At 35.9% G+C, this 25765-nt stretch overlaps 1 pseudogene; it reads left to right on the top strand.

Annotated features, from left to right (window-relative positions):
• The window catches only part of LOC138147667 (splicing factor C9orf78-like), a 37644-nt pseudogene that overhangs the window by 749 nt on the left and 11130 nt on the right, over positions 1-25765 (top strand).

The following is a 25765-nucleotide window of genomic DNA, read 5'->3' on the forward strand; positions in this document are numbered from 1 at the left end:
ATGGGATTCATCTACATCCTTCCATCAATTTTCCAGAGAAGAATCAACCAATATCCTGGTAACCTTCTAGATATCTTAAAATTATCATTATTTTAATTTTATTTTATTTTCATTCAGGGAACAAAACAAGCATTTCTGTAACAGTATAATAAAAAAGATGATTATGTATGAAAATGCAAATCTACCATGTACAATTTGCTATTCCCTCTAAATATGCAACAAAGTTAACACATAAATGTAAATTTTTTTCTTCCCTCCCCACCAACCTAGAGATGGATACCAGCACACACACACACACACACATACACACACATATGTAAATTATTCTATACATACTTCTATTGAAGTTAGAATCTTTCTTCTATGTCTTTTATTTTTGTTTTTTTTTTATGTTATAAAAGTCAAAATAACTTAGTCACTCAAACTTGTATAATACTGCTATTACTGTATATAGTGTTCTCTTGGTTCTCCTCACTTTGTCCTTAATCATTTTGTGCAGTCTTTCCATGACCATCCAAGGTCATTGAATTCCTCATTTCTTATAGCACAGTAGCATTTCATCAGAACTATATACCATAAATTTTTCAGCCATTCCCCAACTATTGAGAATTCCTGAAATTTCCATTTTTATCACCACAAAGAGAACTGCTATAAACATCCCATTCACATACGAAAATATAATTATTATTTGCTTATTTCTATCCATTTTATTTTTTTTACTATTTTCTTTCTCAGCCTCTCTTTTTAACTTATCTCTATTATCTTATCTTCTCACCCCAACTTCCCATACCCCACTTCATACATTCACCAAAAAATATTATAGATTCCAAAAAGTACGTTCATTGGGTTTACCATCAGGTATCCCTTGCTTTTATCACATAACCACCTAATGACTTTTTAAATTTTTATTATATATGTATATACAAACATTTGATTTTAAAACTTTGAATTCCAGATTCTTTCCCTTCCTCCCTTGTAACCCACCCTTACTGGGAAGATAGCAATTCAGTATTGGTTGTACATGTGTAGCAATGTAAAATATTTCCATAGTGGATATATTGTAAAAGACTTACTGTATTTCCCTCCATCCTATTCAACCTCCAGCTTGTTTACTATCCTGTACCTTTTAAAAAGTGGGTGCTTCCAACTTCCTTCTCCCCCAGCCTGCCCTCCCTTCTATCATCCACACTCTCATTCCCTACTCCCCTACTCTCCTGTAGGGTGAGATACCCTATTTAGTGTATATGTCATTCCCTCCCTAAACCAAATTCAATGAGAATAAGGTTGACTCATTCCCTTTTGCCTTCCTGTTCTTCCCTTCCATTGTTTTATAAACTTTATTTTTGTATTTACTTAGTATTTAATTTTTCCCCAGTTACATGTAAATCAATTTTTAACATTTATTTTTAAAACTTTGAGTTCCATATTATCTCCCTTCTTCCCTCCAGATCCTCCCTCATTGAGAAGGCAAGCAATTCCATATAGCTTGTATATGTGTAGTCATGCAAAAGAAAGAAAACATTTTCAAAGAAAACAATGGCCATAAAAAAACCTCAAGAAAAATAAAGTGAGAAAAAAGTGTCACTTCAGTCTGTATTCAGACACCATCACTTATTTCTCTGGGGATGGATATCATTTTTTCATCCTAAATTCTTCAGAGTTGTCACGGATCATTGTATTATTGAGAATAGTTGTCATTCACAGCTGATCATCCTACAGTATTGCTGTTACTTTGTACCCATTACATTTCACTTTGCATCAACCCATGTAAGTCTTTCTAGGTTTTTCTGAGAGCATCCTGCTCAACCTTTTTTATAATACAATAGTATTCCATCATAATTACATACCACAAATTATTCAGCAATTCCCCCATTGATATGCATCCTTGCAATTTCCAATTCTTTATCCCCAGAAAAGAGCTGCTATAAAAAAATTTGTACATGTAATTCCTTTTCCTTTTTTAAAATCTCTTTTGGAATACATACCTAGTAATGGTATTGCTATGTCAAAGGCTATGCATTGTTTTATCGCCCTTTGGGCATAGTTCCAAATTGCTCTATAGAATGGTTGAATTAATTTAAAACTCCAACAACAGTATGTTAATGTCTTATTTTCCCCATATCCCTTCCAACATTTGTCATTTACCTTTTCTGTGCTATTATCTAATCTAAAAGGTATGAGGTTGTATGTCAGAATGTTTTAACTTGCATTTCTCCAGTCAATAGTGAGGTAGAGATTTTTTTTAATATGGCTATAGGTAGCTTTAATAACTTCATCTGAAAACTGATTATTTCTTTTGATGATTTATCAATTGGGGAATATATCTTATTATTGTAAATGTGACACAGTTCTCCATATATTGGAGAAATGAGAACTTTATCAGAGAAACTTCCTTCAAATTATTTTTTCACAATTACTAGTGCTAACTGAATTTCCCTCCATCCTATCCCCCTACACCTGATTATTTTATTCTCTCTCTCCTTTTTCACTGTTCTTCCTTAAAAGTGTTTTCCTTCTGGTTACCACTTGACCCAATCTACCCTCCCTTCTGTCACCCCTCCCATTCTTTCATCTCCTTCCAATTATATTTTGCTATAGGTTAAAATACATTTCTATATCCCATTGCCTGTATATATTATTTCCCAATTGTGTGTAAAAACAATTAGTAACATTCATTTTCAAAACTTTGAGTTCCAAATTCTTACCCTTCTTCCCTTCCCACCCATCCTCATTGAGAAGGCGAGTAATTCAAAATAGGTAATGCATGTGTCGTCATGTAAAACACTTCCATAATAGTCATGTCTTGAAATATTTCCCTCCATCATATTACCCGCTCATTTATTCTATTCTTTTTTTTTGACCTTGTCTCTTTTCAAAAGTGTTTGCTTCTAATTATCCCCTTCCCCAATCTCCCCTCCCTTTTATCACCTTCCCTCTCTTATCCCTTTCTTTCCTACTTTCCTGTAGGGTAAGATAGATTTCCATATCCAATTGAGTGTGTATGTTATTCCTTCCTTAAATCATTTCTGATGAGAGTAAGGTTAACTCATTCCCTTTCACCTCCCCACCACTTCCCCTCCATTGTAAAAGCTTTTTTCTTGCCTTTTTTATTGGAGATAATTCACCACATTCTAACTCTCCCTTTCTCCTTCTCCTAGTACATCCCTCTTTCACCAATTAATTTTATTTTTAGATATAAGCCATTTTTACTCAACTCACCCTGTGCCCCCCCCCCCCCCCCCCCTCCCTCTCCCCCCCCCCCCCCCCCCCCCCCCCTCTCTCTCTCTCTCTCTCTCTCTCTCTCTCTCTCTCTCTCTCTCTCTCTATATATATATATATATATATATATATATATATATATATATATATATACATATATTCCCTCCAACTATCCTAATAATGAGAAAGGTCTCATGAGTTACAAATGTCATCTTTCCATGTAGGAATGTAAACAGTTCCACTTTAATAAGTCTGTTATGATTTCTGTTCCTTGTTTAACTTTTCATGCTTCTTTTGAGTCTTGTATTTGAAAGTCAAATTTTCTATTTAGTTCTAGTGTTTTCTCAAGAATCAATTATATTCCTTTGTTATTGAACAACAATTTTTTCTCCTCATGTATTACATTTGTTTTTGCTGGGTAGGTGATTCTTGATTTTAATCTTAGTTTTTAATCTTTAACCTCTGGAATATATTCCAAATCCTCTGATCCCTTAATGTAGAAGCTGCTAAACCTTGTGTTATCCTGATGGTGTATCCAGAACACTTGAATCATTTCTTTCTGATTACTTGCAATATATTATCCTAGACCTGGGAACTCTGGAATTTGGCTATAATATTCCTGGGAGTTTTCATTTTGGGATTTCTTTCAGTAAGTGATTGGTGGATTCTTTTAATTTCTATTTTACCCTCCATTCTGGCATACCAGAGCAGTTTTCCTTGATAATTTATTGAAAGATGATGTGTAGGTTCTTTTTTCTTTAATCATTGCCTTCAAGTAGTACAATAATTTTTAAATTCTCTCTCCTAGATCTATTTTCCAGGTCAGTGGTTTTTCCAATGTGATATTTCACATTGTCTTCTACTTTTATCAGTCTTCTGATTTTGTGTTATAGTTACTTGGTTTCTCATAGAGCTTCCATTTGCTTTGTTCTAATTTTTAAGGAATAATTTTCTTCAGTGAGCTTTTGGGCATCCCTTTTCATTTGGCCAGTTTTTCTTTTTAAGCCATTATTCTTCTCGTTCATTTTTTGGACCTCTTTTGCCATTTGTCTAGTCTATTTTTAATGTTAATTTCTTCAGTATTTTTTGGGCCTTCTTTAGCCCAAGCTGTTGACTCATTTTTCATGATTTTCTTATATCACTCTCATTTCTCTTCCCATTTTTCCTCTATACCTTTTACTTGATTTTCAAAATCCTTTTTGAGCTCTTCTCTGCTCTGAGACTAATTCATATTTTTTCTTGGAGGCTTTTGATGTAAGAGGTTTGACTTTGTTATCTTCTTCTGCATGTATGTTATGATCTTCCTTGTCACCAAAGTAAGTTCCTATGGTCTGATTTTTTCCCTTTGTTTGCTCATCTTCCCTGCCTATTACTTGACTTTTTAACTCTTTATTAAGGTAAGTCTGCTTCCAATTTGGAAGGCATACTGTCCCAAGCTTCAGGGGTTTTGTGCAGCTGTTTACAGAGATACTTCTAGGGACCTGTAAGTTTTCAGTTCTTCCAAAGTGGTATGATCTTAGGAGAAGTGTTTACTCCTCTTCTGGCATATGCTGTGGTCTGTGAGTGACCACAAGCACTCTTTTCTGCCCTGGAATTGTGAGAAAGGGTCCCTCTCCACTGCTGCTACAAATTCTGCTATGCCAGTGTTCCTCCATGCCCCAGGACTGTGATGCAGTTCAAATTATGGACAAAGCAACAGAGTCCTGCCTCACTGCCAGAAAAGAGACCCCTGTAATCTTCTTCTGACCAGATTTCAATCCCTTTAATCATCTGTGGACTGAGGGCTCCAGAAGCACCCACTGCTGCTATTTCCACTGCTGATTCAGTCACTCCCATGGCATATTTCTGGTTTGCTGAGGTGGGCGCTGCACTGGGGATGGGACTGTACTGTGCTCCTCTCTCACCCAGGTCCAACAGACCTTTCCCACTGACCTTCTAAGTTGTATTTCATGTTTATTAGTTGAGGAATCTGGAAGCCACCACAGCTGCCAGTGATTCAGTCCCCTGAGGTCTGCTCTGGGTTGGCTGGGACCTAGTCTGTGCTGGCATGGCCTGTGCTACACTGCTCTCCTTTCTCAGCCTGGTGCAACTGACCTTTCCTGTCCAACTTTTAATTGTCTTGGGCTGAAAATTTGTTTCACTCTTGCCTTTTGTGGATTCTACTGCTGTAGAATTTTTTTAGAGTCATTTTTTACAGGTATTTGGAGGGGTTTGAGGGAGAGCTCTACAAATCCCTTCCTTCACTTTACCATCTTGGCTCCACCCCTTGCTTTACAAACTTCAAAAGGCAATGCAAATTCTGGCTATAACCCTAGAAATTAGATAGGCATCCATATTCCTTCATTAATAGTGTCTAGTAATACGTCTAAATAAGAACAGATTAAATATGACAGGGATAAAATTTAGATCCTAACCTACACTTCTCAAGAGCCTAGGACACAATCTCTATCTAAAGTTAAATATCATAGCTATTACGTGTTTGAACTCTGTCACTCAAAATGCTATCATAAAGAAGTTTGGTGACTCAGTGTTAATTGCACTGCTGAGAATAGAAAATATAAACAGTATTTTAGTCCACAAAGATTTATTGAAATTTCTACTATAATAGGAGCCATTTTTAGCTTTGTCACTAACTGGCAGAGTGACCTTGATTAAATCACTTCCACTTTACCTTTATGAAAAAAGAGATAACTTGTAAATGAGGTTGAGAAGATCTTTAACATATTGAAACATAAATAAGAAGGGGGTCCTAATAATCATAACTAAGTTGAGTGTCATAGCCATGACATCCAGCAATGTCCCATATTTCCCAAATTTTGTCATGTCATCAGGTTGACTAGTGGATTGTTGTTCTTCATTCTTGAAGAGGATCAAAATGGCATCTCTATGTTGGAGTCAACATATAGTGTGTCTGACTGTGATTGATCAGACCAATATGATCTCAAAAGACTATACCATTGGTCAAGCACAAATAGTTCACATGAACATTTCAAGTGGAGATGTCTCTAGATTTGCACATCTCATGTTTCTTTTGAGTGATTGCAATTCTGCTTTTCTCATAGAGGTTGACTGGCACTATAATTTTCCAAATACTGAGCCTGAAATTTCCAGGCCCTAAATCACTAGTTAAAATGGAAAGAATGGGAAAGGTGTAGGAAAGAAAGGCACCCTTAAAATGGAACTTGAAAAGGGAAGAACCTGGAATTTGGTGGGTTTTCTTATGTACTCTAAAATTACCATATTATCAAGGATTTTTATCAGTCTTTCACCTTCTGGATAATAGGATGAGTGAGTGTGATGGTGAAGAAGAAAGTGGTAATTCCCCCTGCCACAGTGGGGTAGCATGAGGGTTATACTAGTGAGGGATGACCTAGTTAAGACGACTGGAACAGGGTTCCTGAATAATATTGGAGTGTTCAGAGTCAGAAAAGAGGGCAAATAGATGGGCTTCAAGGGATAAGTCATCATATTCTTGCTAGATTTGGGATATCTAAGAACTTTCTCTCCACCTCAACCCCATATCCATTCCTTCCTTTTCCCTCTGACTTTCTTTTCTCTTATAAACCTACATAAGATTTTGAAATATAGAACAGAAGAATGTGATCCTTCAGTCAATCAACACTCATTTATTAAGTGCTTACTGTGTACTAGGAAATGTGTGGAGTACTGAAGCAGCAAAGAAAGGTTAAAACAGTCCCTTCCTCAATAATCCTGTGGGATACTAAGGGTCAGAGGTAAGTAGGGAGAACATTCCTTATGAATCTGGAAGATAACCCGTGCTAAGGCATGAATCAGAATAAAAAGAATCACATTTGAATGCAATAAAGTTATTTAGAAAGATTTATAGGGACAAAACACAAACTTAATAACTAGTCAGACCACCCCTAATAAAGTTAATTCAAAAAGTATATTTAAAAAATAAAAGAAACAAATACTACATTATTCACAAATAAAGTAGTATACTATCCTACAATTTCTTGCAATCAAAAAGAAATGATGAAACTTGAGAAAAAATAAAATACAACAAAAGTTCCTCCCCCCCCAAAAAAAGTTTGAACTTTTTAACTTTGTTATTTATGCATTGTGTGAGAAAGTAGTGGAAGGAAAGAAGGAAGAAGAAATACTTTGAAAGGGCAGATTTTTTGGCTAAACTAATGAGAAAAGATTGTGGGTTTGGGATTTATCCATTTCTATTGCTTTAATTCCCAATGGGAGCTCTCAAAAAAGAATGTGCTTTGATTGGGAGAAAGCCAGGTTTCTGATTTGTTATTCCCTATCACATCCACCAAGGCCCATTCCCCACCCTGATAAGGTCCCTTTTTTGGTCTGCTTATTTTTCTGTCTCTCTTCTTTCTTTTTCACTTCTTTATCTCCGGAGGAAAAATTAGAAAGGTAAACTAGGAGAAAGAAGGAGAGATTAAAAAGAAAAGGAGAAATTATTTTAGAAAATAAAATTAGAGTGAGTCATTCCATAAACATTTATTAAGTACCTGCTATAAGCCAGGAACTAGGTAGGCTAAGTGCTGGGGAGACAAAAGCAAATTCCAATCTCTACTCTTAAGGAGCTCACAGTCTTATGAAGATATCTATGAAATTTAATGTTCAACAGATGAGAACCATGACAAATGCCTCCATCACCAGGCATTAATAATCTTTTAAAAGTGACATAACTTCCCTACCAAAAGAATACAAATATTTTAGATTAGGGTCCAGGAGTGGGAACCTGAGGCCTTGAGGCCACATGTGGCCCTCTAAGTCTTTAGGTATAACCCTTTGACTGAACACAAAGTTCACAGAACATATCCCCTTAATCAAAAGGATATGTTCTTTGGAGTTTGGATTCAGTCAAATGACTTCTCTTGAGGACCAAGAGGTTGAATTGTGGCCTGGAGGCCATAGGTTTCCCAGCCCTGGTAGGCAATACCAGTGTACCTGTGATGATCAAGTGTTGGTCTTGGAGTCAACAAGATCTACCCTGAAATTCAGCCTTAGACACTTATTTGTTGTGTGACCTTGGGTAAGTAAACCTCTGCCTGCCTCAGTTTCCTTAACCATAAAATAGGGATAATAATAGCACTTACATCCCAGGATTTTTGTAATGATCAAATGAGATGAGATATGTAAAGCATTTTACTAACTTTAAAACACTATATAAATGGTAGTTTTTGTTGTTATCTTTTTAAATTACTTGTACAGGGTCAGGGGAACTGAAATTTAATGAAGTTACCTTTATGTTTGTCCATGTTAGGCAATTTACAATTTCTAACTGGGAAATTTGAACCAGGTAGATTGTTGATAGGGTTAGAGGAGTTATGAGAAAGAGATTTCTTAATCATCAGTATAATCATCCTCATTACTAATATATTTAGATTAATCATTGATTTTCCAAAAGATTTATATACATTGGGTCATTTTATCCTCATAATAATCATGTGAGAGAGTTGCTACTACTAATAAGATGACAATAACAACAATTATTACTTCTACTACTACTTATTCTTAGTTTTACCTCTGTATTCTATGCTTGGGACTTAGATACAACAAGCTCCATTTTATAGATGAGGAAACTGAGATGCAGAAAGATTGATTTTCTTGCCCATGACCCCATGGCTAGTTATTGTGAGAAGCAGGATTCAAACATAAGTCTCAGTTCCTGTCCTCTTTCCACTATGTACATATATATATATACATGTATGTATATATATATATACATGTATGTATATATATGCATATATGTATATGTACGTTGTCCTTTAAAATCAGTTGGGAGAGAAATTAAGGTCCTTTGGGAATGCACACAAAAGGAGAGGCTGAGAGTAGAAGCAGTAATCAGCATACTTAGCCATTTTGCCAAGGTCACTCCTGATATAGAGAAAACATTTTGAGATCCAGGGGTAAGGACTAAAGCTAACATTGTTATTGGGAAATTAGGCTTTACTACATCAGTGGGTCATTATTGCTAAATGGAAGAGTGACTTACTATCCTAATAGCTTTACTTCATAATTTCTGAATATTAACAAGGACTTCCTCCATGTAATCTTGTCTACTGAATTCCTAAAAGGAGATAGCCTATGATAATGGGAGAAGTACTAAAGTGAAAATCATCAGATCTGGGTTCTAATCACAGTTCTGAAACTAATACATCACAGAATCATGGGATGTTGGGCCTGAAAAAACTCTCAAAATCACCTGATCTAATCTCATATTTTAGGGATAAACTGCTACCCAGTAAGATGAGACATCTTTTTCATGAGCCAATTAATGGTATAGCCAATAAATATGTCTCTTGGACATGCTATGTACCATGAGTATAATAGGGACTGGATAAACTTCAAAGATGAATATCCCATGGTTCCTAGTCTCAGGGGAATAAGAGTATGAAATATGTACACATACACACAAATTGACATGCAAGGTATAATTTGATAGGTGCCATAATAGGAAGAATCTTAAAATCTGAGTTGTCATATATCTTCATTTAGTAGCTATGAGTAAGTCACTTCATATTTCTAAGCTTCAGTTCTTTACTTTTAAAATGGGTGAAATAATACATTTCCCCTATCACAAGCTTTGATAAGAGTATCAAAGAAAAGTAATTAGAAAATCTTAGCTGGAATCTTGGCTCTGCTTTTTATTATCTATTGATTTTGAAAAAAGTCACTTCATTCTGAGCCTCAGTTTCAATTTCTGTAAAATGAGAAGGATGAGATGGAAGATTTTTAAATCCCTTTTTGCTTCAAATTCTCTGATCATAAACTTGCTTAATTCCTAGAGACTGCCCTGTTCATAAGTTCACAAGAGAACATATTTAGAGCTAGAGTAAAGCTAAGATGCTACTTAGTCTAATCACCTCATGTTTTGAGCCCAGAGAATAAAAGTGATAATAAAACTAGTCCAATCACAAATTTAGCAAGTGTCTGAGGCAGCATTTGAACTTGTCTGCCATATTCCAAGTTCATCTCTTTATCGACTGCACTACCTACCTACTCATGACTGATGCTATTGTTTATGATAATTATTGTTTATGATAATTATTAATAGTAACAATGATAACTGTTAATTCAGAGTAAGGTTACAATTCAGTTAAAAACAAAATCTTCAAGCATTTATTAAGCACCTTCTGCTAAAATCTTTCAGAAATATTAAGACAGACTTCAAGTAACAATTATAAAATGAAAGGTCTCAAAGAAATCCAGCTTTTCCATACAAACCTTAGCTGACATTTGAAGAGGCTCCTGGGATAGATCAATGAACCTCCTCTATCCAGTAGAAAACTTCATGAAGATATAGATACAGCAATGGAGGTTGACAGACATGTTAGAGAAGTCAACAAAACCTTTTAAATGGGAAGGAGAGTAGAATGTGATTGAGAAGTTATACCAAGAAATGCAGTTTGTGCCCCCTCAAATATTCCTAAAGTCCTCTGGTGCTCTGAATTTGAGATTTTAAGACCAGCATCAGCTCCAGATTTAGGAATAAAAGTCAGAAAGAAGGTGAACCATATTCAGACTCCATTAGTTTTTTGCATATGGAGACAGGAACTGACTGATTACCTTACTGTACTAAAGGTCAGAGAAGGAGAAGGACCCACTCAGCATCATAGGAAAAAAAATGAGGAGTGTCTGTGTGTGCGCGTGTGCGTGTGCATGTGTGTATGTGTGTGTGTGTGTCTGTGTGTTCCTTGCAGGAGTTCTAAGACTAGTATATTCTCTAGATAGGATAAAGACACAATGAAGGTGAGTAATATCTAAAGAGAGTTATGCCAAGATAAGGAGAAAGACCTGCTGAGATGGAATTTATATAAACCAGGGATTAAGTGCAAGGTGGAGCATTCCACAGCAGTTCAGTCTTTTCAATCTTGTCCTATTATTTGTGATCCCATTTGGGATTTTCTTGTTAGAGATACTGGAGTGGTTTATCATTTGCTTTTCTAGTTCATTTTACAGTTGAGGAACTGAGGCAGACAGTGTTAAAATAACTTGCCCAAGGTCACATAGCTAGAAAGTGTCTGAGGCCAGATTTGGAATTAGGAACATAAGTCTTTCTGACTTCAGACCCAACATGCCATCCACTGCACCAATTAGCTGTCCCAATACAGTATTGTGTACTATGCAGTACAGATTTACAGTAGCAGTAGCAGGAAGATCACAGAGGAGACAGGAACAAACAAGACCTAATGAAACTATCCAAAGGTGCTAGAGGAGTCTGGCCTGAACAAAAGGTGTCAATAAAATAATTGTCAACAAATATGAATTACAAGGGAGGGGCCAGGCGGGGCGGGGCCGGGCGGAGCAGGCTCCTGAACAGGCAGCCCTAAGGGAAGTGCCCAGTGTAGGCCAGGGGAGCCAGAGGCGCCGCCTCCCCCCTCAGGTCACTCCCACAGTCCCATGCAGCAATGTCCACAGTGGCCTGAACAGCTCTGGGGCCGGAAAGTCTATTCCCATGGCACTCTCTGGGGGAATCCAGGCCCAGGGCACCATGCGGACCCGCAAGACCTTCTGCAAGTGCCACACTGACTTGCAGTAGGAGTAGGACTAGCTGGACTGAGGAGGTCAGGTTGCGACTTGAGGAAACCAAGGAAGTTCAAAGCTTGAGGATATGACCTAATGGGTTGAGTTCTGTAGCCCTCCTGTTTGGGGAGAAAGTACAAAAAGAGACAACTCTGATGGAGCATCCATTCAAGATCAAGACTGGTGGAATGGTGGACATGAAGAAACTTAAGGAGAGAAACAAAGACAGGATTAACGAAGAGGTGGACCTCATTTTAGGAACAACATTTTCAGCAGAAACAAACCGAAGGGATGAAGAAGCTGACTTGAAGAAATACATTGAGAATGAGCTAAAGAAGAGGAAAGGAATTGTGGAAAAGGAGGAGCCAAAGGTGAAGTTGAAGACTTCTGAAGACTGTTGCTGTGAGTTCCTGAGAGCAGCCGCGTCTAGTCAGCTAAGAAAACAGGAGAGATACTGTCTCACCAGACGCTGAGCGGCATCCCTGAGGTGGACTTAGCATTGATGCAAAAAAAAAAAAAATCATTTCGACAGAAGATTTCAAGGCACGTCTGCTGGCTGAGCAACAGAACAAAAAGAAAAACAGTGAAACCTCTGTTCCAGCCAACATGGCTGTGAACTATGTGCAGCACAATCGATTTTATCACGAAGAGCTCAAACATCCCAGTTCCGAGGGTAAGAAGAGCCAAAAACCCGACCCCTCGGGGTGGGAGGTACTGAGAAGCCAGAACCTGAGAAGTCTCCTCCAAATCGCAAGTGCCCCCCCCCCAAAAGAAAAGACAACCAATGATTATCATTATGAGAAGTTTAAGAAGACAGACACTATTGATATTAGCTCAGTGGGAGGGGATTTTTGCAGTTTATATTTTGTCAAGTGCAAAATGCAGTGTAAATATCACAGAAAGAAAAGTTTGTTTCTCTTAGATCTCTGTAGCCTGTACAGTTGTCTTACAACCTGTTTTTTTTTCTTTTGCAAATGTGTGGTTATGAATGTGACCATATGAAAATCAACCGTAATGCCAGGTATGTTACCTGACAGATTTTCTTAAGCAGTGGATTGATATCCTCATTAAGCTGTGAGCTTTTCCTTTTTTTGTCAAATCGTCTTGCTACCATTTCCAAATCTCCTTTCGAAATAAGTTGTTTTATATATATATATATATATTTGGGTAATGTGAAGTAGACTGCAGAATTATGTGATCTTAAACTATTTTCTTATGCTCAAATGTTGCTGCACAGCTTAGTTAAGAAGTCTTGAGCTTTCAGTTTTAGAATCTTTAGTTCCTAAGTTTTAACTTCCTTAGTTAGGAAGACTGAGGTTTGCTACTTCCTGTGTGACCTTGAGCATGTCCTTTCCTTTCCCTTGAGCAACACTCTCCTCTTCTAGTAAATGGAGTGATTAAATAGCTACATTACTTACCTCACAAGGTTGTGAAGATTGAGTGAGTACTATGTAACCCTATAGTGCTTGTTAAAATAAAATTTGAAAAATAGAGAAAGCAAAGAAATCCAGGATAGGACTGAGGAGGCAACAGTGGCTTTTCTGACTTTCTCAAATTACTGTTGGTTGTTCCATATAATTTATTTCTATATCAAGACGTAAAGAAGTTGTAGCTGAGAGCACCGGCCCGGGAATCAGGAGGGCCTGAATTCAAATCCGGTCTCAGACATTTAACACAAAAACTAGCCATGTGATCTTGGGCAAATCACTTAACTCTGCCCTCCAAAAAGCAAAAAAAAAAAGAAAGAAAGTTTTAGCTAAGTATTTTAATTGTCACATATAATTATACATAATTCTTACATTGGGGAGATTTGCCTTCTGCCAAATCTGCTGGTGGCTGACATTTCAGATGCCTAAGGAGCTAGGATTCTGTCTTCTCCAGCCCCAGGGCAAAACAGAGTGACTGAAATGGACTTTTCATGTCCAGCTCAAAAGACATAAAAAACCCTGTTTTATAAGGCATTGACACATTTCACAAAATTATTTACAATTAAAAATATTGCCACTTGGATAGTAGGTTTCCTTAGGGTTTTCTCTCAAACTAGGTCTCACTCAGGAAGGGGGGAGACAGTGATCATCCTGGGATTGTAGGCTAAAAAACTCCTTAAATTCCCCAAAAAGTTTGTGCTATTGGCTTAAAATTTTGATTCAGGGAAAGTCAGGTCCAAAATGTGATATTTGAGGGCCTGTCAATTAAGAGAATAAAAGTAAAATCCTCCACAAATTAAGGGATCATTCACCTTGCCTTTCAAGATTAACATAGTAAGCATATAATGAATGCTTTTTCATTCAATCATTAAATTAATAATATACTTGCACTACCTACCTCATAGGCTTCTGAGGAAAGTGCTTTTTGTTGTAAAATGTTATAGATTTGTGAGCTATATTAGTAATTATAGACTTGTTGATATGGAGCTCAAATGGATGTAATCTAATCCAACCCCCTAATTTTCCAGATGAGGAAACAGGTTTGGGAAGGGTCAATGATTTGCTCTAGATCGCAGGTAATAAATGACAGTGCTGGAATTTGAACCCAGGTCTTCTTAGTGCAAATGTAGAACTGCTCCTTTATTGATTTGGCTTCTTACAATCAGTTGTTGTCCCTGTCGGAGAGAACACTGAGTGACTGTAGGGATCAGTTCAGGCAACAGTTTAGGTGCCTAAAATTCCATGATCTGACAAAATCCTATTCTAGTGGTATGTGTGGCAAGGAGATGACCCTGGCAGAATTTGTTATGGTGTAATGGCTTTGAGTATGGTCACAGTGATGAACTATTCTCCAAGCACCTGTAAAAAAAAAAACTCACTTATTAAGCATTTATAACATGAAGCACTAAAGAGATAAATTCAGAAAAGAAAGGACAGTCCCTGCTTTCAAGGAGCTAACATTCTAAAAGGAGAGATAACACACAAAGAGGAGGCTGACTAGGGAAGATGCTTTTGGTCTGGGAAGTCTTCAGGGTGGTGATGGGAACATTTAATTGACATGCCCTATCCAGAAGCAATGGTAGTAATGATTTGATTCAGTTTCCAGAAGAAGAAATGGAAAGGGTAGTGGTGGATTAGTGAAGATGGCTAGGGTGAGAGCATGATAAAACACATACTGTTGTAAAGTGAAGTTAACAGAACCAGGAAAATTATGCATAAGCCATCAAGGATGTAAATGGAAATAACAATGAAACAATGGAAATTGTCAAATTATGACCAAACTTGAGCCCAAAGAAAGGATAGAAGAAAATACCCCCTTGCAGAACTGGAGGGCTGTGGGTGTAGATACTGCATATATGTCAGGTATTTCCAGTGTGTTGCTTAATTTTGTTGAACTCTTCTCCTCTTCTTTATTGTTAGACAACATTTATATACTTGGTATCCTTATTCCAACTCCCACTCCCTTCCCCGGCATCAGGAAACTGGTCCTCAGAAGGAAGGCTCTATCTCCCCCTCAGGGTAATAGGGATACCCCTGAGGAATTGGAAATGTCTTTAATATTATTGGCTCAACCCCTTGTTCCAATATGTTCACCAGTTAGTATCTCCCCTATACCATGTATTGCCCAGTGATGAATGTCCCAATATCATTTAACCAATTAATATCATTTAGCTTATGCTAAAGGATATTTGCTGAGAAGATATATTGGTCAGAAATACAAACATCCCCTCTGCAAAGAGGGCTCTGCCACCTCAGTCTCTGAGGAGAGTGGTCTCCAGCTTAAAGCCACTGTCAGGAAACATTTGTCCCAGCAAGACTATTTATGAATGTGGACATGATGCTGGAAAAGGTGTTCCTTGATGAGTCTATCCACTGCTGGACTAGGTCAAGTAGGCCACTCCTCACAGCAATGCTGATGCTTCCCCACTCTGCTGCTGTTGCTGATAAGAATGACAAACTCTGGGATGTCCTCCAGATCCTGGATCACTTGTAGCTCCCCTGATCTTTCAAAGTTTACAAGGTCACAGTATAGTTGATTTCTAATACATCACCCAAAAGTAGTTGAGAATAAACAAACAGACAAAAAGAAAAAGACATAACATATCCAGAGTCATATGGAGGACCAGGTTGTTGGCCCTGGTCCTCCCTCTCACACCTAGAGGTTTAAGAGTAGGTATTGCCTTACTCACCACAAGGAAAGAAAAATCAGTGTAGCCAACTGATGCTTTGTTGGCTCAGGAGCCAACCAAAAAGGCTTTTCTTCACTGAGCCTTAAGTAGACAAGCATAAAATGCCAGGGGTATGCTGAGTAGTACAGCACTCCCCTCCATTCTTCCTTAGCTGACACTGAGAAGCAGGCTCACCAGACAGGGAATTAACCTTCATCAGGAAGACAACCCTCTTTGGGCAGGGTTCTATTGCAATTATAAGATAAAGTTCTCAGAGGAAAGAAAAAAAGAACATTGGGAAAGAATAGGTGATGTGAAAATGATATAAATAAAACTTTATTTAAAAAAAACAAAACAATTATGAGTTACCAAAGTAAAAATACTGTATACAATGAAGAAATACTAGTGGTTAATAAAAGCTCAAAGGTTAATTTAAAAGGAAGAAAGTAACCAATTAGTTAGTCAGCAAGTATTTATCAACTGTCTACTGTGTCCCAGGTACTGTGCTAACCTCAGAGGAAAAAAATTAAATTACTTGGCTAGAAGGGATATAATAGTGGCTGGAAAATATTAAGCAACAGATAAGAATGAAATTTAAAAGTTAATTATTATTCAAAATGGAAAAAATGAAATAATAAATAGATTACAATAGAAGGGAGGAAACCTTACCAAAGTTTCTGATACTCTGAAAAATAGAATTTTATTGTTCCACTAGGAAAAAGAAAACACACTGGCATGAATTTAAAAGATTAGGGGGAAAAGAAGAAATGTAAGGTACCACATATAAGTACCACAAATACATTTCCTGGAAAACACAACCTGAAAAACAGCAAGTTAAAAACAAAAAAATCTTTATGATGTTTTAAGAATTAATAAATAGAAATTACCCAGACCGATTCACTTCAGAGGGCAAAGAGAAGTAGAAATAATCAATATTCAATTAATAAATCAATGAACATTTATTTAGCACTTACTATGTTCCAGGAACTGTGGTAAGCCCTGGGTATAGCTTTGACTATCATATAATTATACCAGAAGGCTTCTGGGTGACATGAGATGAGGAAGAGAGGAGAAGAGGGAAATCTTTGTGAACAGCTTCAATTTTTTCAGTAACATATTAAATGAGGTTCTCATCTAAGAGAATTATGGTAGATGGAGCCATAGGAGGTTTGAGGGGGAATGAAATTGTTCAAAGAGCCCCTATGAAGAGTAAAATAGTGATTTAATTATGAAACATAAAAAAGATTACCTTGCAGCAGTGAGGACCAGTCTAGATTAATTTATAGTGGACCTAGCAAGAGCTACTATGTGATTTTTCCCCAAACTTTGTTAAGCCACACAAATCTAAGAGGGTATGAACTAAGACTAAGATATGGCAAACCAAGATCAGACAGATATAAGTGATATATGTGTACATATGTGTGTATAGGCATGTATATTCTTTGTTTATAGGGAGATAGTTCTATAAATACATATATATAAATCAACAAAATGTATACACATATATACAATACATATATGTGTATGTATATATAACTAATATTGTGTGAATATGTACATTTGCATGTGTTTATATATCTGTTGAAGGTAACTATTATGAACATAGGAGCTGGAAATGAAAGAAAGATTGTGAGCCAAGCACTGAACTAAATAAAGAAAGAAGAGGTATTTCCTGAAAGTCAGTAGACAATCAAAATTTTGATTGTGTTGTAAATATTGATTGATTGAGCCTCAAAGAAGAAATAATTCATTTGCTAATGGTAGGAGGGATAATCTGGAAATGTCTGTGTTGAATAAGGAGTATTACCACTTCTTCAACTTGACCAAAGAGTTGGGCTAAAGATCAATGAGCCAGTGCTAGAAAGGGTAGCCTGGGAGTCTGTTCCTCAGGAAGGACACAAATCTCAGTGAGAACCAAAAAATGGATGGAGTGATAAAGGAAAGTATGTAAGATGAAATTAAGTTTGTTGCTTAAGGAACAGGCATTCCAGAGAGCAAAATTGAAGGGGTCAATTGTTTGGGGGTGGGTTATGGGGAATTGAGGGGAGAAGGATATGGACAATGGAGAATATGGAATGGAGATTTGAATGTTGACCTAAGGGGGTTCAGAAATCACTGGAATGAGGATAGGATGAGAGGGGTAGAGTATGTTATTCATTGAGGGAAGATTTTAGATAGATTATGGATGTCCATATAGATTTGGCCTCAGGGTGGAATCCTTTCAAAGCCTTAGGAAGATCAGATAAGGTAGGAAATAACTGGAGTACAAGGAATGGTATTATTCTCCTTCCTCCAATATCCTTTTGAAACTCCAAAATCAAGACAACTGGAAATGCAATAGTAAACATTCACAGCACCTGAATCAAAAAGGAAAAATACTCTAAGAAGACAGAAAGAAGGCAAGTACATAAGAACCACGATCATGATTCTATAATGTTATTCTGCAACACTGTACCTAAATGAAAGAAAATTTTGGAATATGACATTCCAGCAAATAAAGATTTATTAGTAAGTATAACTTACACTACAGAACTGAAAATATACATTCTAAGGTTGGAAGGAGAGATGAACTTTTTATATAACATAAAATTTCAATTATTTTAAGACCAGAGCTGAGTTAAATTTAGAATGTAAAAAAGAGTCAAGAAAAAGAAAACCAGAAAAATGAACTCCTTTGAGTACTGGGGAATGGCTAAATGTTGATGAGGGGCTTACAGTTGTAATGGTAATGGGAAATGGAAGATGTTCCTTGCCTCTTCATAAACCTAGGGGAATTTGAAGCCTTTCCCTGCTTTGAAGATATACCCTGTCTTCTAACAGGCTGAATGTAATCTCATGGAATCTGTGGTGAAAGGAGTTTGCTGAAGGGTGGACCAGAGCCCTCAGGAAACTGGGAGTCAGAGCAGTTAGAGACAAAGGAAGGAAAGGATACACCTGAAGGAGACAGCTAGACTTGTAAGTAAATATTGGTTGTTTGCCACCTACTGTGATAACTAGGCTTGTGTTGGTTTGTGGGAAGGCTAAAGATTGTGTGGCTCTCTGCTACATTGTGTTGTATTAATTTCTATGTTGCTATGATGGATTTGGTTTCCTGGTGTTGGGATTTAGTTTTCTGGTGTCTGAATAAATGTTTTTGCTTATGTCTTCTATATGGAGAGTCTGTTATATTTTACAATTGATCACTATTTTGGCATATTTACAGTTGCCATTGGTGCTGTGAATATTGCATTGACACTAAAACATTCAAATAGGAAAATACATCAGTGTATTATGAGAATACCCCTCCCTCCAACAGTACCAGTGTGGAGTTAACTAAAGCAAGCACAGTATCTGTGCATAGTTTTGTTTGATTTGATGTTCTAAAGGAAGAAAAAAAAAGGAAAAAGGAATATGCTAGGGAAGAAATGAGGAAGAAGGAACAACTTACTAGTTTATGTAAATAGGACTGTGAAAAATAAAATACAGAAACTCATCTTTTGAGGAAGAAGTAGAGACAGCAGGATTTCTTGAATCTCATTCTTACTTGAACCAAATTTTAAAAAAGGAGGGGTTGACCACAAACATACACAGAATTTGGTGTAGAAATAAACTCAACAGGAAAACAGGTAAAGACGGGAAAAGGGAAAGGGGTATATAATGAAGAAGAGTGTGATGGGAGAAGGAATAGTTACAAGCAAAACAAACTTCAGAAGGGTTATAATCATGTGGGGATTAAGTAGAAAGAAATTATAGAAATCAGACATGGGTGTCTGGGCTTGTTGAATAGAAAGGATAGAGAAGTATAAAATGACTACTTCAATTATAGATTACTATTATTGGCTGCTTTGCTTTCATCCTTACTTCTTTGTAAAGAGAAAGTGAAAAACAAAGGGAAGAAAAGTAAAATATGTCACAATACATCATAATTACAACTGAAAATGTAAAAAGCATGCACTCTAACCTACAAAATAAAAAATAATTTAGAAAGCAGAATTCAGCAATTGGTTGTTCATAAGATAGAAACTTGAAACATAAGCAATCAAACAATTTTAAAAGGGGCTTGAGCAGAATTTATTATGCTTCATGCAATATCAAAAATCAGCAATCATGGGTACCAAACAGTAAAAATAAATGTAAAAAAGAGGTAAGTAGGGGAGACATATTATGCTAAATGAAATATCAAAGCTTACTATATATACTGAATAATATAGGATCTAAGTACTTGAAGGGAAACTTAATCAAATTACAGTAATAGAAAGGAAAAATATAATAACTGGTGTTCACAATGTCCTCTTTTCTGATTTTAGTAAATCTAACAACAAAAAGAAAGAAAAGGTAAGAAGGTAATGATCTGAATAGAAATTTAGAAAAGTTAGATATTATCAGCTTCTAGCAGGTAGTGAATATGAAAAATAGGGTGTATACATAATTCTGAGCTGTGTCTAGTACATGTAAAACATGTTCAAGTGAATAAAAATCTCCCCAAAATAGAAAAGCATAATATTTAACACATCATTTACTGACAACAACATAAAAAATTATATTCAATAAAGGGCATCTGAAGAAAAAAGTCAATTTTATATGGATAATAAAATATTATTAGGCTAAATCATAAATAATAGAAATAGGTAATTTCATTAAAGTAAATGACATTGATGAGACAGAATACAAAAACAGTCATTGGGAGTAATAGGGCTAAACTGGTATCTCTAAGTAGTATAATGAACAAGCGAGAAAGAACAAATCAATAAATTGGATATGCAAGTAAAAATAATACTTAAAAAACTAACCAAACATAAAATTTCTACATATATGTACATTTCAAATTGAAGATATAATTGAAAATGAGCAAAGAAGACTTGATAAAACTAGGAACCTTTCTAGAACAAAAAAAAAGTAGCTATTCCCCAAAAGTTGAAAAATATCAAATTACCAATTTTAAAAAAAGGAAGAGTAGAATTCATAATAATTAAAAAAACATAATTACTAGAAAGCTACTTTAAGAATTACATGCCTGGAGCAGGGGTGTGGGGGAGGTAAGAGCCAAAATTACAGAGTAAAAGCAGGGACTTGCTTGAGCTCTCCCCTAAATCCCTCCAAATACCTGTAAAAATTACTCTAAACAAATCCTAGAGCTTCAGAACCAACAAAATGATAGACCGAAACAAATCTCTAGCCCAAGACAACCTGGAAGAATTACAGGAAGTGTATAGGCACCTGGTTGAGAGTGGACCATAGTCCAGTGTGAGCTGTGGGAGCACAGACAGGGTCTGAGCAGGCCTTAGGGGACTGAATCACTGGCATCTGCATCAGTTCCCAGACTTTTCAACCCATAAATGCCAAAGACAGCATAGAAGTTCAGTGGGAAAACTCTGTGGGATATGGGTAAAAGAGGAGTGTGATCCAGGTGGGGTCTGGCACCAGGCCTGGGGTGGCAGCAGAAGAAGTAGTAGCAACAGAGGCTGCCTCCAGAGCTCTGAACTTACAGGGAGAGGGGAATTCAGCCTCTGATATAAAATCCCTGAAGCCAGGGACAATACACTCACCTCCATCTCCACCCCTACTAGAAGCAGAGTTTTACCTTGACAAAAAGTTAGAAAGTCAAGTATTTGACTGGGAAGATGAACAAACAGCAGTAAAAACCCTCAGACTATAGAATCTTACTTTAGTGACAAAGACCAAACCTTCAACCAAAAGAAGACAAGAGTCAAACCTCCTACATTAACAAACCTCCAAGAAAAATATGGATTGGTCTCAGGCCATGGAAGAGCTCAAAGAGAATTTTGAAAATCAAGTAAGAGAAGTAGAGGAAAAACTGAGAAGAGAAATGAGAGTGGTGCAAGAAAATCATGGAAAATGAGTCAACAGCTTGCTGAAGGAGACCCAGAAAAATAATGAAGAAAAATAACATTTTAAAAAATAGCCTAATCCAAATGGCAAAAAGGTCCAAAAAGCTAATGAGGAGAAGGAAGTCTTAAAAGGCAACATTGTCCAAATGGAGAAGGAAGTCCAAAAGCTCACTGAAGAAAATAATTTCTTAAAAATTAGAATAGAGGGGTGGCCAGGTAGCACAGTGAGTAAGAGCACCGGCTCCAGTGTTAGGATGACCTGGAGATCGAATCCCGGGCTCAGACACTTAGCACCCACCCAGAAAAACCGGGCCGTGTAACCTTGAGCAAGCTACTTAACCCCAATTGCTTAGGGGAGGCCAGGTGGCTCAGCAAGTAAGAGCACTGGCTTCAGTGTCGGGATGACCTGGATCAAATCCAGGCTCAGATACTCAGCACCACACCCAGAAATAACTGACTGTGTAACCTTGAGCAAGTTACTTAACCCTGATTGCTTAAAAAAAATTAGAATGGAATAAATGAAAACTAATGACTGTATGAGAAATCAAGAAATTATAAAACAGAGTCAAAAGAATGAAAGAACAGAAGACAATGAGAAATATCTCATTGGAAAAACCATTGACATAGTAAACAGATTCAGGAGAGATAATTTAAAAATTATTGAGGTACCAGAAGTCATGATAAAAAAAAATGAGCCTAGACATCATCTTTCAAGAAATTATCAAAGAAAATTGCCCTGATATTCTAGAACCAGAGGGGGAAAGAGAAATTGAAATAAAACCACCAATCACCTCTTGAAAGAGATCCCAAAAGGAAACCTTGTAGTATTGTTGTAGAGTTATCAGAACAAAGAGAAAATTTTGCAAGCAATTAGAAACAATTAAAGTGTTTTGCAAACACAATCAGGATAACACAAGATCTAGTAGTTTATACATTAAGGGATTGAAGGACTTGGAATATGATATTCTGGAGATTAGAGGAGGTAGGATTTATACCAAGAGTCACCTACCCAGAAAAAATGAGTATAATACTGCAGAGGGAAAAATTGGACATTCAATGAAATACAGGACTTTCAACCATTATTGCTGAAAAGTACAGAGCTGAATAGAAAATTTGACTTTCAAATACAAGAATCTAGAGAAGCATGGAAAGGTAAAAAGAAAAGAGAAATCATAAGGGACTTATTAAAGTTTAACTGTTCAAATACCAACATGAAAAGAAGACATTTGTAACTCATGAGACTTTTCTCAGTATTAGGGTAATTGGAAGAAATAGATAGATAGATAGATAGATAGATAGATAGATAGATAGATAGATAGATGGATGGCACACAGTGAGTTGAAGAGATAATATCTAAAAATAAGATTAAGGGGTGAAAGAGGCATATATTGGGAGAAGGAGTAAGGGAGAGATAGAATGGGGGTAAGTAATCTCACATAAAAGAAGTAAAAAAAAGTTTTCACAATGGGGGGAAGGGGGAGGGAGGTGAGAGGGAATAAGTCAACCTTACTCTCACTGGATTTGGCTTAAGGAGGGAATAACATACAAACTCAATGGAGTATCTTACCCTATAGGGGAAAAGTTCTAAGGTGAAGGGGAGGGATGATGAAAGGGAGGGCAGATTGAGGGAGGGGGTAGTCAGAAGAAACACTTATAAAAAGGAACAGGGTCAAAGGAGAAAATAGAATAAGTGGGGACAGGATAGGATGGAAGAAAACATAGTCTTTCACAATATTACTATTATGTAAGTGTTTTGCATTAACCACACATATATAAACTATATAGAATTGCTTGCCTTCTCAATGAGGGTGGGTGGGGAGGGAAGATGGGAGAGAATTTGGAACTCAAAGTTTTAAAAAGAAATGTCAAAAATTGTTTTTACATGTAACTGGGAAATAATATATACAGGCAACAAGGCATAGAAATCTATCTTACCCTTCAAAAAAGTAAGGGGGAAGGGAATGGGGGGGGAGTTTGATAAAAGGGATGGCAGACTAGTGCAAGGGTAAATCAGAAAGCATGCTATCTCATGGTGGAGGGGTGAAAGGGAGAGATGGGGGAAATTAGAATTCAAAATCTTGTGAAAATGAATGTAGAAAACTAAAAAAAATAGATTTATTAATTAAAAAAGAAAATTATATGCCAACAAAACTGATAATTGAAATGGATGAATAATCGCAAATATATTAAATCCTAGATTAGTAGAAAAAAATAGAAAAGTCCAATAGAACATACCAGTAAAAGAAATTGTATAAACCTTAGAGAAACTTCAAAAGAAAAAAAGAAAAGCATAGGACCATATGGATTTGAAAAATGAATTTTGTCAACATGTAAACAACAATCTCAATGCTACATTTGTTTTAATTTGGTAAAGAAAAGATATTATCAAATTACTTTTTAGAGGCATTAATTGTCATGATACCTAAAATGAAAAAGAAAACCTGAGAAAGAAAACTACAAATCCATAGCTCCAAAGAGTATCAATAGGAAAATCTTGGACACGACATAATAAAATTTTCATAATTTTAATTTCATTGGATTTATACCAGGAATGTAGGGTTGTTATGAAAAAATTAATATAAAAGATCAGATTAATGAAAAGGAAATGCAAATCACAAAATTATATCAGTGTTTAAAAAATATTGGGAAGCTTTGGAATAAATACATAATTCCTCCATACAGCAAATTATCAATTTAAAACTAAGAGTTCTTATTTTTCTCTGACAAATGCAATGGTAGTTTCTCGTAATTTCAGGTGAAAGCAAGGGTGTTTTGTGCAGTATCATCTTTATTTTTTATATAATTTCAAAAATATTAACTATATCAATAAGACCAAAAAAGTAATTAAGGAAATATACAAAGAAGAAATAGTCATTATTTTTTAGTTAACATTATAGTTTATTTATAGCACTATACAGAATCTCTCCAAAAATCATTGAAATAATAATTTCAGTTAAGAGAATATTAGACTCAGTAAAATAAGTATACCTCAATGAAAAAACCCAGCAACATCAATAAAAAATTTCCTTTCAGAATTTCTATAGAATGTATAAAGTATTTGGAATTTGGACCACTAAAACACAGACAGAAATTATGCAAACAACTCTACAAGACACTATTGACAGAGATAAAGTGAAGAGTATATCATTACAATGTTATTAATTTCTTGGACTATATAATAAAAATATAAATACAATTTGCATTCATTTACTGATATAGGGCCATATTAATCAAAATTCAACAGTTAAATTCATGTAACACAAAAAATATCAACTGTTTTCTCATTAGAGAGAATTTGTAGTTGTCAGAAAGGATTATGGGAGATAAAATTAACCTCTTTTTATTTAATGAACTTGAATTTTTATAGACAAAATCAATGCAGTTTAAATGAAAAAGAAAAGAGTTTGTCTTTGCACCAAAATCTTTAATTAAGATCAGATATACAAGATATATAGCCATTAATATAATTATATATCAAAACATTCTCCAATAAATAAATGGTTAAAGGTTATAAACATGCTCTCAATGCTTTAAATTATGAACAATGAGAGATATGTTAATATAGCTTAGGTTCCACCTCATACTAATCATATTGCTAAAAATAATTTCTAAAAAGTTGTCCAAACATTTTGGAGGGTGAGTAGGAAGCAGACACATAAAATAAATGTCATTAAGTTGTATATATCCTTTGTAACAGTGATGTCCCTACTAGGCCAATATTCCAAAGAGATAAAGAAAGGAGAAAAGACCTCATAGGTTCAAAATTATGTATAACAGCATTTTCTCTTGTTGTCGTAGTAGCAAATAACTGGAAATTAAGTGAATGTTTGTCAATTGGAAAATGATTGAACAAATTGTGGTATATAGATGTAATGTAATAGTACTGTGCTATAAAATGCTGAAATTAATAATTTAAGAGGAAACTAAAAAGTTCTAAATGAAATGATAAAAACTGGAAGAAGAATTTATTTAATGATAACAACATTGTAAGGGAGAATATATATTGAAGGACTTAAGAACTTTGATTAATATAACCATAAAGCACAAGTCCAAAATAATGTGGGATGAAGTATATCCTTCCCCTCCTGACAGAAGGGTAATGAGCTTAACA

This window comes from Petaurus breviceps, unplaced genomic scaffold, assembly GCF_028583685.1.
Source record: "Petaurus breviceps papuanus isolate PSGF00001 unplaced genomic scaffold, PetGlider_PUasm1.0 90804, whole genome shotgun sequence".
In the NCBI taxonomy this organism is placed as follows: Eukaryota; Metazoa; Chordata; class Mammalia; order Diprotodontia; family Petauridae; genus Petaurus; species Petaurus breviceps.